At 36.6% G+C, this 15,884-nt stretch overlaps 1 long non-coding RNA gene across 1 annotated transcript in view; it reads right to left on the bottom strand.

Moving 5' to 3' along the window:
• The window catches only part of LOC111558713, an 842,592-nt gene that overhangs the window by 397,407 nt on the left and 429,301 nt on the right, over positions 1-15,884 (bottom strand). The window contains exon 4 of the long non-coding RNA XR_002739813.2: positions 1,848-1,994. This is a non-coding gene — a long non-coding RNA (uncharacterized LOC111558713). The remainder of the gene's footprint in view (positions 1-1,847; positions 1,995-15,884) is intronic.

Below are 15,884 nucleotides of genomic sequence, written 5' to 3'. Positions count from 1 at the left end.
GAAGGAAAAAAAAAAGAGGTTAGAGTGGGAGAGAGCCAAAGCGTAAGAGACTCTTAAAAACCGAGAACAAACTGAGGGTTGATGGGGGGGTAGGAGGGAGGGAAGGGTAGGTGATGGGCATTGAAGAGGGCATCTTTTGGGATGAGCACTGGGTGTTGTATGGAAACCAATTTGACAATAAATTTCATATATTAAAAAAAAAATTATGGTCTGCTGATTATTGGTGCTCTTTTGAACCTGATCTTAAATTAGATATCCTATAATAAGAATATGACAGAAATCAATTGCTATCTTCTGAAAGTCTACTGCTAACATTGCCACTTACACACAATTACTCATACATCTTCACGTAAGCACTCCTGTCCCTGTGTGGCCTATGCTACCTGCTCGGTTATCCTCATCTGTTCTTTCCTACCTGTATAATAGCTACGAGCACACAATTCAGCTGCGGACTATAGGAACTCAACATTTGTGTTGTTCACACATCCAAATCCCTGGCTTCGGCTTTCTTGACTCTTTAAACTCACAATCAACCCACATAAGACAATCATTCTTGTGACCCTTTATTGGATAGAAAATGATTATCAGGAAGTATTCCACCTGTTATACATATATATTTAATGTTTTTGTATTTATTTTGAGAGAGAGAGAGAGTGAGCAAGCAAGCATGAGCCGGGGAAGAGCAGGGAGAGGGAGAGAGAGAGAACCCCAAGCAGGCTTCATGTTGACAGCACAGAGCTCATCAAACCCACAAACCATGATGAGATTATGACTTGAACTGAAATCAAGAGTCAGATACTCAAATGACTGAGCCACCCAGGTGCCCCTCAGGAAGGATTCCAGCTCTTAAAAAAAACTAAAGCTCCAATACCACTCATACACCAAAATTTCCTTCTATTGCCAACTATCGTGCCATCATTCCTGCCTAACTAACTTCAGTCTCATTCATAGTTACTTTCTGTTTCTTGACTTACATGTTTTCTTTCAGATAATCAAACTAATTCTGGCCTCACTTTCTTTCTACTCCACCTAAACTCCATGAAAAATCTCATCTGTTTCTATGACTTTTATATACATATTTAAACAATATGAAAACAGAGTCATAGGTTTGTAGCCAAAGCACCTCACATAAAAATCTGGGTTATAAGGGGTACTCAATACATATATGTAGAATAAGGGAATTATGACAGGGTGATTACCTACTGTATGCTAAATTTTCTCCTTCCAGTTCTCATATTGGCGTTACGAATAGCATATCTGAAAAGGGCTAGCTGGTATAGCACTGGACTAATGAGGCTACAATAATCAGTCAAATCCTCAGGAAAACAATCTTCCTTAGAACTACTACATGAAAATAAAATAATATCCTAATCTTTGATCAGCTATGCCATTTACTATTACTTTTATGATTGGGTTTTTATAATAGTAGTTATACTTCTTTGTATTCTTTCCTAGGTATTCAGCAACTTATTTTAACTGTTGGCCAGTAGGTCTACAGTGGCTCCTGGCCTTTGGGCTTATGGTGTAAACAGCAGGATGTCCTATAGGAATAGTCAACTTATATAACAGTCAGCATTACATGTTCCATATAAGAGGTGCTCCATAATTCACTGATGGATAAGCATATTTTCTCACCCACATATGCACTGAAAAAAATGTCATTATATAAAAAAAGCCAAATGGAAATATTTTTTAAAAATTTGTTTTTAAAAAGTTTATAGCATTCATTCATCAGCCAGTATTTTCAAAATATAAACACCTTCATATAATGAAATACGTTATGTATAAACATTTGACTAAAATAACTGTAATAAAGTAGGCCTTTGTGAAATTTATTTTTCACTCACCTTGAAGTTTTCTTCAAGTCCAGATTTGTTGGTAGTTCTGCAGGCTCTCTCCAGCTTTACTTCATTAGTCTTCGTAGACTTATGTTTCTAACATTGGCAGCCTACTGACTTTCAGAACAATCCATCTACTGAGGACACCAAGAAAATCTAGATAAAACATAAAAATAACACTTTGATATAAAATAATATAATGTAATGTAAATTAAATACAGAATGTATATTTAATTTTTCCATAAAAACTACAAATTTTAGTTCAGGATGAATAAAAGAGGATTCCAGTAAACACCTAAGATTTTCAGTAGGGAATTCGGAGGGCTATATTCCAGGGTATAGACCAGACAAGCCCTCACAAGGGGACTCAAAGAAATCTGGGATTGTTAGTGCCTTCACTTAACTATTTGCCAGAATGAAAATTAAGTCATTTTTGGAGGATGAGAACACTGTGCCAAACCTCAAATTTATCTAACATTTTATACACAATTCTTTGGCTTTAAGCAAAATATAAGCAACTATACACAAATAAAGAATTTGAGAAATTAAAGAAAAAATACACCCTGCCAATAGACAAATAGGAGATTTATATATTGGAATTATCAATTATGACTTCTATAGTTAAGGAATATAAAGAAAAAATTTAGAAATTGGCAGAAGGAAAAAAAACTGGCAGAAAGCTAAAACTAAAAACTAAGAATCATATGGAAATTCTGGAATTTAGAGATACACTAATTCAAGTAAGAACTCAAAAAATAGGTTTAAGGATACTATACATAGAAAATCCTAAAGACCACCAAGAAGCTAGTAGAAATAAAAAACGAACTCTAAAGTTGTAGCATACAAAACTAATACCCAGAAATCAGTAGTGTTTCTATACACTAATAACAAAGTAGCAGAAAGAGAAATTAGAAAAACAACACCATTTATAAGTGCACCAAAAAGAATAAAATATTTAGGAGTACACTTAACCAATTAGGTCAAAGACCTGTCCTCTGTAAACTATAAAACATGAAAGAAATTGAAGATGACACAAATAAATGGAAAGATATTCCATGTTGATGAACTAGAAAAATTAATAATGTTAAAATGCTGATATTACCCAAAGCAATCTACAGATTCAATGAAATCCCTATTAAAATATCAACAGCATTTTCACAAAGCTAGAATAATACTAAAATGTGTATGGAACTCCAAAATACCTCTAATAGCTAAAGCAATCTTGAAAAAAAAAAAAAAACAAGCTGGAGGCATCACAATTTTAGATTTCAAGATACATTACAAAGCTGTTGTAATTAAAACAGTATGGTACTGGCATAAAAGTAGACACATATATCAATATAAAAGAATAGAGAGCCCAGAAAGAAACTTACAATTATTTGGTCAATTAATATATGACAACAGAGGCAAGAATATACAATGGTGAAAAGATAATTTCTTCAATAAATGGTGCTGGAAAAACTGGACAGCTACATGTAAAACAATGAAACTGGACCACCTTTTAACACCATACACAAAAACAAACTCAAAATGGATTAAAGACCTAAATGTGAGCCCTGAAACCATAAAAATTGTACAAAAGAGCACAGGCAGTAATTTCTCTGACACTGGTTGTAGCAACATTTTCCTAGATGTGGCTCCTAAGGCAAGGGAAACAAAAGCAAAACTAAATTATTGAGACTACATCAGAATAAAAAGCTTTTGAAAAAAAAGTTTTAATAAAAATATATAGGAAAAATAAAAAGCTTTTTCACAGCAAAGGAAACAATCAACAACAGAAAAAGGCAACCTGTGGAATGGGTCAATATATTTAAATTATATATCTAATCAGGGGTTAGTTTCCAAAATATATAATGAAAAATAATTACACAACTCAACCCCCCAAAAAACCCAGACAATCCAACTAAAAAATGGGCAGAGGACCTGAACAGACATTTTTCCAAAGAAGACACACAGATGACCAACAGACACATGAAAGATGTTCAACATTACTCATCATCATGGAATGTAAATCAAATCAACAACCAGATACCACCTTATGCATGTTAGAATGGCTAAAATCAAAAAGACAAGAAGTAACAAGTGTTGACAAAGATGTGGAGAAAAAGAAACCCCCGATTGGTGTACGAATGTAAATTGGTGCAGCCACTGTGCAAAACAGTATGGAGGTTCCTCAAAAAATTAAAAATAGAAATACCACCAGGTGCCTAGGTGGCTCAGTTGGTTGAGCATCTGACTTCAGCTCAGGTCATGATCTTGCAGTTTGTGAGTTTGAGCCTCACATCAGACTCGCTCGCTGCTGTCAGCACGAAGCCAGCTTCAGATTCTCTGTCCCCCTCTTTCTGCCCCTCCCTTGTTCACACTCTCTCAAAATAAACATTAAAAAATAGAAATACCATGTGATCCAATAATTCCACTATTGTGTATTTACCTGAAGAAAATGAGAACAGGAACTCAAAAAGATATATGCTTTATATCTATGTTTATTAAAGCATTATGTATAATAGCCAAGATATAGAAGCAACTTGAATGTCCATCAATAGATAAATGTTTATGCAGCTATAGAAAAGATGAGATCATGTTATTTGAAACAACATAAATGGACAGAGAAGGTACTATACTAAGTGAAATAAGTCAGATTGAGAAAGACAAATACCATATAATTTCACTCACAAGTGTAATCTAAATGAAACAAATGAATAAACAAAAAGCATATATATGTATATATACACACACACATACATATAATCGTATAGATATATAAACCATGATATATAACAATATATAACATACATATACCCAATACCACAACAATACATAGATAGACATATAACAATCATAAATATGTATGATTGGAAAGGAGAAAGAAAAGTGGGCAAAAATAACAATGAAGATGTAATGTCTGAAAATATCCCAAACAGATAAAAGACATTAAGCCACAAATTCAAGAAGTACTATAAATCACAGGAATATGAATACAAATAAAATGATACATAGACACATCATAAGGAAACTAGTAACAATCAAAGACAAAGGGAATATATTAAATCTAGCCAGAGAAAAGACATTTTGGCTTCACAGGACTAACAAAATGACTATAGATAACTTATTAACTGAAACAGTGTAATAACATGTCCAACGTTCTAAAAGAAAATAGTTGTTAACCTATATTTCTATAAGTAGCAAGAAGAGACTTTAAAATGTAGGTTTAAAAGTCTCCTTCTGACCTAGATGGAATAGCAGGTATCAAACAACCCCAAGAAAACATTATAATGTTCAGAGTTCAGCAAAGGCAGCTAGTACTTGAGGCATCAAGCTCAAGGGAAAATGAAGACACATTGAAGGAAACTCTAAAATTATGGCTATTTTACTTCTTAGGACATTTGCCATTTCTTGCAAGGAACATGAAAGCTAACAGAATGCAGATTTCTTGAGCTTGCAGCAGTCTCTCTGGGCTTATAACACAAATATTTGCATTTAGGGCTACTAAAAAAGCCATAATCTAAGGGACAACAGTTCAGAGAAAAGGGAATTACAGAGAAGTAAGTCTAACATACTATGCATACTTTTCCCTTGAAACAATTTTATGAGTCATAAGCTGCACTTGTGAAGAGGGTTATTCTGAAAAACCAAACAAAAAGTACCTGTAAGAGGAGATAAAATACAGAGTTCAGGGCCTACAAAGGAAAAAGTAGCATGGTAAATGACCAAGGCTTTTTGCTAATACTCTAAAAAGGATATATCCTAGAGAAAGATCAAAATGTAAACAGACCAGTCTCAATACGATCTAGGTAATTTGACCATACTCTATCTTCCTGCAAGAATAAAGGTGTATCTTCTCTAAGGGAAGACAATAGGATCCAGAGCCTCTTAATTTTTACTTGTATAATGTCTACTATTCAACATAAAATTGATAGGCATGGCATGAAACAGGACCAATGACTGAAATCCAAGAGAAAAGATGGTCAATAGAAACACAACCACTGGTAAACCAGATACTGAAGCTATCAGATTCAGATTTATGAAGAACTATGATGAGAATCTTCAAGTATATGGACAAAAAGATGGAAATTTTCACAAATAAATAATAAAAATAATCAGATGAAAATCTTAGAAATAAGCTTTAAAATGAATAAAAATTAAAATAACCCAATTAAGAATTTGATTGATTTAATAGCAGATCATACATAGCAGAATCGACAAATACTAAACTGGAAGACAGGTTAGTAAAAAAGGTACAGAGTAAAGCATAGGAAGGAAAAAAAGAAAAATATAAAAGGTCTATTATATGTGTAAATGGAATCTAAGAAGAGAAGAGAGAGAATGGATCAAAAGAATATTTAGAATGATATCAGCCAACAGCTTTCTGAAGTTTTCCAAAGGTGATTAACACAATCAACCATAGATAAGAGGGTATCTATGAACACAAGCAGTATATATATCTATATACATGTATACACACACACACACACACACACACACAGCACATGACAGTAAAACTTCTATAAATCAAAGACAATGTTTAAAAATAGCCAAAGGATTGTTTTTAAAGTTCCATTACATTCCAAAGAGCACCAATAAGACTAACAGCTGGGTTTTTTTTATTATTTTTTTATTTTCTAGGAAAGCCTAAAGGAAGAATAATATAGTTCTTTAAGGGACTGAAAGCAAATACCTACAAACTCACCATACAATTTACAATGAAAATATCTTCACACATGCAAGCAAAATAAAACATCTTCAGACAAACAAAAGCTCAAAGAATTACTAGCAAATTTGCACTAAAATACATACTAAAAAGGAAATATTTATGGGACAGAAACAATCTAAGATAGAAGTACAGCAATGCAGCAAAGAATGACAACTCCTGGGGCGCCTGGGTGGCTCAGTTGGGTAAGCGTTTGACTTCAGCTCAGGTCATGATCTCGCGGTTTGTAGGTTCAAGCCCCAAGTCAGGCTCTGTGCTGACAGCTCAGAGTGTGGACCCTGTTAAGGATTCTGTGTCTCCCTCTTTCTCTGCCCCTCCCCTGTTCATGCTCTGTCTCCTTCTCTCTCAAAAATAAATAAACATTGAAAAAACTAAAAAAAAAAAAAAGAATGTCAACTCATGAAAAGGTAAACTTAAATGGATATTGACCATTTAAAGTAAGAGTAATTCTATATTATGTGGCTTTAAATATGCATAAAATCAAGATTCTTGGCAACAATGTCACAAAATATAAGAGGAAAATGAATAGAGGTAAAGTATTAAGAGGTCCTTGTATCTTTGGGAAGTAATAAAAGCAGTAATTTATATTACACTTTAATGAGACAAGGATGCATGTTGTAATCTCTAGGGTAACCACTAAACAATATGAATGATTTATTACTAACAAGATAATAAAGGAAATAGAATAAAAAAAACACTTATGGGGTGCCTGGGTGGCTTAGTTGGTTAAGCATCTGACTTAGGCTCAGGTCATGATCTCAAGGTTTGTGGGTTCAAGCCCCACATTGGGCTCTGTGCTGACAGCTCGAAGCCTGGAGCCTGCTTTGGATTCTGTGTCTCCCTCTCTCTCTCTCTGCCCCTCCCCCGCTCTCTCTCTCTCTCTCTCTCTCTCTCTCTCTCTCTCTCTCTGAAAAATAAATAAACATTAACAATTTTTTAAAAATAACACTTAATTCAGAAGAATCCAAGGCAAGGTAAAGAGAGGAACACAGCCAAGACATGCCCAAAAGAAAGTACATGGTAAATTGGTAGATAAAAAAACCCATACATCAATAATGACACTAAATAAAAATCATTAAAGACTCTAAATAAAAGACAAATATTGCCAGACTAACAATGAAAACAAAACCCAAACATGTTTTGCTTACCAAAGACATACCTTAAATATAAGGAAAATATAAAAGTTGAAAATAAAGAGTATAAAAGATATCCCATTGGATACAATTAACTCAAAGGGAGCTAATGTAGCTGTATTAATATCAGACTTTAAAGTAAGAAAATAGACAGGAAAGGAGACAAAGAGGCAAATTTCACAATGACAAAATGTCACCTCAACAGGAAGGAACAATTCTAAATCTGCATATAACCAATAACATAGTTTGAAAATGTATTAATCGTATGTTGGCAAAAGGGAAAAAAATGTACAAATCCACAATCAGATTAGGAGATATTAACACATCTCTCTCCCTAAATGACACGACAACCAGACCAAAACAAAACAAAACAAAACAAAATAGTGAGGATATAGAAGATATAAACAAGTTGTCTCAGTTGGGGCTTTCCCAGAAGCAGATCTGGATATAAGGATTTAAGTGCTAGCAACTGACTCATGAGGTTTAGGGAATACTGGTAGTGGACTGGGGAATTGTTAAAGAAAAGAAAAGCCGGTTACTGCTACATTGTACTGTGGGCAATGGGACTAATTGTTATGAGTCATCACTGAGAAGCCGTTAAAAAAAATATCCCTCAGCATTATCCCAACCGAGGGGTAGCAGACCTGGCATATTTATACACCTACTCCCAAGAGTAATCAGTTGAGGGCTGCTCTCCAGGGGTATCAATCTCTAGCACTTAGGGCCTACAACGTGCATGTGGGCAGCAAGACCTTCCACCATTTTGGAAAAAGCCCTTGGTCACAGAGCTGCAAGTCGCTGGCAATTCCAAGTAAGCCAGGGCACATGGCAGTGTCCCAAGAATATGTGTGAGGTACTCATGGCATCTGCTACAACAATGAACAAAAATGACCTCATTGACATTTATAGGACACTGAACTGAAAAACTATCCCATACACATTGTTTCTAAGTGCACATGAAACATTTATCAAAATAGACCATATGCTGCATCATAAAGCAAGTCTCAACAAATTTTAAATGATTAAAATCATACTTAATATGTTCACTGACCACCGTGGAATTAAACTGAAATTTAACAACACAATGATAGCCAGGGAAATCCACAAATGTTTGTAAGAATGTGTCTTAAAAAACCCAAACACTGATGTTGTCTGATGTGTCAAGAAAGGCCTCCTGAGGTAGAAAAATCCATGCCAGATGTGGGAATTAGACAAGAAGGGCAGTAAAAAACATGTTCCACATATAAGTAATAATATGTGTGAAGGCTACAGAAGTCAGGAAAGGCTTCTTGAAGGAGGTGTCTTGAAATGGGCTTTCAAAGATTACCAAGATGGGGGACACCTGAGTGGCTCAGTCAGCTGGGCGTCTGACTCTTGCTTTTGGCTCAGGTCATGATTTCACGGTTCATGAGATCGAGCCCTGCATCAAGCTCTGTGCTGACAGCACAGAACCTGCTTGGGACTCTCTCTCTCTCTCCCTCACTCTCTGCCCCTTCCCTGCTCACATGCTCTCTCTCTCAAAATAAATAAACAAACATTAAAAAAAAATATTACCGATATTTGCCTGCATAGGGAAAAAGAAATGAAAGGACACTGCAGGCAGAAAGAACAATAAGTAAAAATAGGAATAAACATAACATGCCAGTGTCAGTGAACCTTAATGAAATCTAGACTCTTTGTTGGGTAGCAATGGGGAATTAAACTGAAGAGGCAGACTGGATCAGATAATGGCGTGGAGGGCACAGGTTTTAGATATAGCCCAACACATAACAGCTGCCTGTGTATATACTTATGTAGTAGGCTTCCTTTATAAGGGAAGCTGCAATAGAACAGTATTTAAAAACCTTAATTTTACCCACGGAGATATTAAAAGCCACTGAGTAAATATATCCTTTTAATAACACATGTAAAGGGGGTCCACCTTCTGTTCCTGAGAAGACATTCTTCTATTTAGTATACAGTGTAACAGCAGGTTGCTATCAAGTCCAATGTTATTTAGTAACAGATTGTTACAGTAGAACAATCTAATTCAGCCCATTCTTGGTCTTCCAGCAGTCCAGCAGTAATGGACTGTTTCGGTTAATTGAATGTTCTGTACACTCACCATGCAAACACAGAGGGTTTAGCAACAGTTACAAAATGTGAGCACAATCCAAGTCATTGAATACAGATTAAGAGCTCAAAACTCTGTGTGCTTAAATTCTTTCAATTCAATTCAGTTTACCTTTCTTTGATGAATCACAAAGCTCTTTAGGATCTTACAGGTAGGGTCCAAGGGTCATCTATACAAACACCGATCCTTACTAGATTATATGTTCAGAAACGTTGAGCCTAGAAGTACCCAGTCAGGCATTGCCAAAGAAAACAACTTCTTATCAGGTGATACTCTAAGCTAGTACAGGAAAAAAGTGTGATGGGGTTTTGGGAAATCCTTGGAGAATATCCTGCCAACAGTTGTACAGGTTTGGAAAAGGGAAGTATCTCCTGTACTGGGTCTGAGAAATATAGGGCTGTGTATTTCCCAATAGAACCCCCAAGGAAGGGGCACCTGGGTGGCTCCGTCAGTTAGGCATCCGACTCTTGATTTCAGTTCAAGTCAGGATCTCACGGTTCATGGGTTCAAGCTCTGCATAGGGCTCTGCACTGACAGCACAGAGCCTTCTGGGGATTCTCTCTCTCTCCCCCTTTCTCTGCCCCACCCACTTCTCAAAATAAATAAATAAACATTAAAAAAAAGAAACCCTAAGGAAGATATCGCTTTGGTACTGAGTCATAGTGGATGTAATCTATAGCTCTGTTCATTTACAGTGATTTTCCTCTATGTCTATAGTCTAGCCTTCCATTCCAAGATGGGAGTGTGTCACCATCCTTGGATTCTTATCACCTAGGGTCCAGGACCTGCAGAGTTCTGAAACCCAGAATACTGTAGATGGAGGAATTAAGGTAAGAAACTATAGTAAGAATCCACACGGACAAGGAGGCATTATAATACATGCAGGATCATATGGAAAACACAGAAAATACACACAAAATATATTTTACTGTTTAACCTATTTTGAGGTGAGTGTTGGGGGAAGAATTAACATTTAATAAGATTAAATCTTCACAATTATTATCCTTATTACTATTATTATCATATTTATGAAATTATCCCCATTTATATTTTTTATTTATTTATTTAAAAAAAATTTTTTTTTTTCAACGTTTATTTATTTTTGGGACAGAGAGAGACAGAGCATGAACGGGGGAGGGGCAGAGAGAGAGGGAGACACAGAATCGGAAACAGGCTCCAGGCTCTGAGCCATCAGCCCAGAGCCCGATGCGGGGCTCGAACTCACGGACCGCGAGATCGTGACCTGGCTGAGGTCGGACGCTTAACCGACTGCGCCACCCAGGCGCCCCTATCCCCATTTTTACAGAGAAGGAAACTTAAGTTCAATGAGATTGACTAAGCTAATGTATGTAACCTATTCTTACTCACACAGTGAATAAGTTTTTGAATCAGTATTTAAACTGAGATTTGTCTCATTCCAATACTGCTCCCTTTTCACTCTTCCACACACTCTCACATTCATTTTGGCAAAAGCTCAGAAAAGTAAAGAGGAAATAATAACAGCTAAAATGTTGAGTCTATGTGTTATGTAGTGAACCAAGCACTTCGCACACATTATCTCTACTTAAAGTTACAGAAAACGAGGTCCAGGGAGCTTAGGTAACATGTCCAAGTCACATAGTAAATGGAGGAACCAGGATTTGAATGTAGACTCCTTAATTTCAGAGTGTACTTTCTAAAGTACTATGCTATATTTGATGAGAGGCATACCATATATCCTAACCTGATCTTGGGCACTCAAAGTCAGAATGTCCAGAGTTCTTCATCCAACTAGGATATAAATACCCATGTTGTATTCATATTTTAAATTTGTTGTATTGTGTTTACTCTTAACACTCCATGAGAAGATACTGCAGTAACTAACGAAGAGAAGTAGACAGAATTTTGTTCCTGGATAATGCCACTTGGCAAAGAGCTATCTCCTGCAGCACGCAGGGCCTGATTTGAAGGGGCAGTAGGTGGCCTGAGCCCAAGGTAATATTGTGGACTCTCCACCAATTTATGCCACGTGGTCCCAGATAAAGTCACCAGCTTCTTCTGAACTGGTTCATCTTCTGTAACCTTCCCTAGCATGCTTTTTCATTCCTCATGGAGCTCTCCCCTAAACAAACAATTCCATATCTTCCTCTCCTCCTGAATTCTTCAGGAAATAAATGCAGTAATAAATTGCATATATTTGTTCTCAAGCTTGTGATATACCTGAGGAGTTTTAAGTACTGTTTGGTTCTCTAGAAATCCAATTCACACACAAAAAAAAAAAAAAAGAAAGAAAGAAAGAGAGAGGGAGAGAGAGAAAAGAGAAAAGATCAAACCTCTTGCTGTATTAATGGAGCACCATGTTAGTAATTAATTACACTAGCTGTAGAAAGGTCAGGGTTTGAAATGGTGCAAGTAGATTATCCACTCCTCTCACATACTACTCCTTTATAATACTGGTATGAAAGGAGAAGAAAGGCCTGACATCTGTGTCCTAAGGAATTCTTAGGACTAAGGAATTCTTAGTTCCACAACTAAGGAATTCTTCCTCAGGGGATATCCTCTAATCTGAGGAGTGACCAAGTCAAGTCTAAGGTGATGAGAAAAGGCACCCTGCCTCTGGCTAATAGCTCTCTAGACACAAGAGTGGGTAAACTATGGCCTGTGGGCCAAATCCAGATTGCCATCTGTTTTTGTAAACATAGCTTTATTGGAACACAGCCACACCTATTCATTTAGATATTGTCTATGACTGCTTTGCCATTACAGTAGCAGAATCGAGTTGTTGTACCAGAGACCATATAGCCCACACAGACAAAACTGTTTACTATGTGGTTCTTCATAGAAAAAGTTTCTCAACCCTTGGCCTATGGTAGCATTTGACTTGTAAAATGTCAATGAACACAAAATTAACCCATGCAAATGTCCATCAGGTACCTTCTGCTCCCTTCCACCCTCTTGTTCTCCATCCATCTTCACTGGAGATCTCAGAAGGCAGATGCCCTACAAAAACTAAAGTGAAGTTCAATATCACTCATCATCAGAAAAATAAAAATCAAAACCACAATGAGGTACCACATCATATCTGTCAGAATGGTGAAAATTAACAACTCAGGAAACAACAGATGTTGGTGAGGATGCAGAGAAAGGGGAACACTTTTGCATTGATGGGAATGCAAACCAGTGTAGCCACTCTGGAGAACAGTATGGAGGTTCATCAAAAAATTAAAAATAGAATTACCCTATGACCCAGCAATTGCACTACTAACTATTTATCCAAAGGATACAAAAGTGCTGATTTGAAGGGGCAAATGCACCCCAATGTTTACAGCGCTATCAACAATAGCCAAATGAGGGAAAGATCCCAAATGTCCATCAACTGATGAATGGATAAAGAAGATGGTATATATATACAATGGAATAATACTCAGCTATCAAAAAGAATGAAATCCTGCCATTTGCAATGACATGGATGGAACTAGAGGGTATAATGCTAAGAGTAATAAGTCAGTCAGAGAAAGACAAATAGTATATGATTTTACTCATATGTGGAATTTAAGAAACACAACAGATGAACATGGGGGAAGGGAAGGAAAAATAAGATAAAAACAGAGAAGGAGGCAAACCATAGGAGACTCTTAAATACAGAGAACAAACTGAGGGTTGCTGGCGGGCTGTTGGGTGGGGGATGGGCTAGATGGATGATGGGCATTAAGGAGGGCACTTGTTGGGATGAACACTGGGTGTCATATGTAAGTGATGAGTCACTAAATTCTACTCTTGAAATCATTAGTACCCTATATGTTAACTAAGTTGAATTTACATAAATTAATTTAAAAAAACTAAAGTGAAGCTTTTAAGGAACTTTCAGTAAATGGAAAAAAGGATAGAATAGAAAATTTAAAAAAACCCTCTAGAATATAGAAGACTTAAGTTGTAAGGTTGAATTGAAAAGAGGGAAAAGTTAGAAAAGTTCAAGTTAGTACGAGGACATTTAGGACCTTGGAAGAGAGGAGTTTTTGGAGCATGACAGGTTTCCTAATGCTTATTTATTCTGAAATCTTTACTAGAAACTTCCTGACTCATACACAGCAAATAGGAAGTAAATAACTCTTCTCTAGTCCCTATATTAATTAATTAATTCATTCATTCATTCATTTTACATTTTTGAGTCAGGTACTAGAATGGATGTTGAGAATGCAGTAGTGAATAATCAGAACTTGGTTTCTCTTCCCACGGAAACTATAGTTTAGTGGGGGAAAACAAGAATTAAAGATATACTCACAAGAAGTTATAATTCTGATAAGCAACAAAAAAGAAAACCACAGGATATTCTGCAAGTATATATCAAGAAATCCTAATCTAGAATGGAGTGGTGGGGTGTAGGGAATCAATACTGGCCACATAGATAAAGGACATTTAAACTAAGGCCTGAAGGGTGGATAGCTTGTATCAATCGCTCTTTTTCCAATTCCTATTCTTGCCTGGGGATAAGAACTTGGCATCTGCAAAGTATTCAAAGAAAAGTGATTCCTTAGCAAAAGAAACATAGAATCATTAGATTGAATATATAGGTAGGGTCCAAATCAGACTAGACCTTGAATGCTCTAGGATTTTATTGCAATAATAATTATTTAGAAGCAATTTATAAGCAATGGGGCATCATGATTTCACTTACAGTTTTATTCTATCACTCCAGAAAGAAAGTAGAGAATAGATGAAAGGGCGGGAGGCCATACTTTACATGGGCAGTCTTAGGGGACTTTGGAATAGCTTCTGTCTCCCCTCAATTTTATTCATCATTTTTCTTCTTCCATACTCCCTACTTTTCTGCCTACTTTCCCTTTTTCCTTGCCTTCCTCTACTCTAAATGGTCCACTGCCCTTGGATTTCAGCTCTCAAGTTTATGCTATTAGTTTTACTGCTTAGCAATCAAATCAGCTCTTGTGGACTGGCTGGGGAAGCCAGACATCACTTAAAGTGTCGGAACATAGGCTGCGTGCCAGGTTGAGGTTTGTCTGTAAGGGCAAATATCTTTTGTTTGGAAGTTGGAAAACATCTGTACTACAGGTACAGGCTCAGTGGGTGCTTGATCTTGTTTACTTAGAGATTACAGTGCACTCTGCCTTGGCATACAAATGGAACAACAACACATAGGTGTACCTCAAGGTCAGCAGATGAAGGGTGTGTGAGTGTGTTTGTACACGTGCACACTCTAGGCCTCCCTCTTATTTCCAACTGAACAGGAACACTCAATCCCTTGTCCATCATTGAACACCCACAACCTGGGCCGTCTGACTTTCTCCTCCTCTACTTATTTTCTTCCTTCCTTGTTTGTTATTTCATTTCACAGCATTTCTCTCATCAAGGAACAAGATGTTTTATCTTCGGCTAAAGATTGTGTCATCAGCAAAGCAGATGAGTACAGCATCTTTTGTTACAAGGGCCCTTCTAAGCATAGCTGTAAATTCATAATATTCTCTAACAAATACTTAGCCTACATGGAAGGCTGGCCTGCTGCAAACATTTACAAATACAGACTACAGACTACTGTGATTCAATGGTAGTTGCCCATATACCTCATACATCAGTACTCTTCATCACCGTAAAGTGTAGCCGTTAGAGCTCTTATGTCACAGTAACCATAGCTTAAATAATATTGTGATGGAAATTGTTGTTTAACAAATATTTCTAAGTCTTGAGAGGTGGCCCACTTGTTTCAAGCAATATACATTTATATAACATTCATTTTCTAGTACCTAGAAAATAAGAGCCAGGGTAATCCTAATCTATTAGGATTAAGCTCTCCACATTTCTGGGGTTTCTTACATTATCAGACCTCCCTCCTCTTCTCTCCTCTGATGCCTGGTAATAAGTCCCATGGTCAGAGTGAAAAGGAAATAAATATACAACCACAAAACAGCCTCTGCCTTGCCCTGATGTTTCTGAGGGATATCCCGTCAAAGTCAATCAATATCCAGCTGAGATATCTAGGTGACCTACAAGGCAACAGAGCCCCCAGTTGATACATAGCAGTCCTTAACCTACCTGTGTTCTGGTCGAGCAAGGACCTAGAACTGCTTCTGATTCTACATCCATGTCCATGGTAAAGCCAT

The sequence above is a fragment of the Felis catus genome, chromosome X (assembly GCF_018350175.1).
Source record: "Felis catus isolate Fca126 chromosome X, F.catus_Fca126_mat1.0, whole genome shotgun sequence".
Classification (NCBI taxonomy): domain Eukaryota; kingdom Metazoa; phylum Chordata; class Mammalia; order Carnivora; family Felidae; genus Felis; species Felis catus.
The sequence above is the reverse complement of the archived record's forward strand: the minus strand, read 5'-3'. Positions and strand labels throughout refer to the sequence as shown.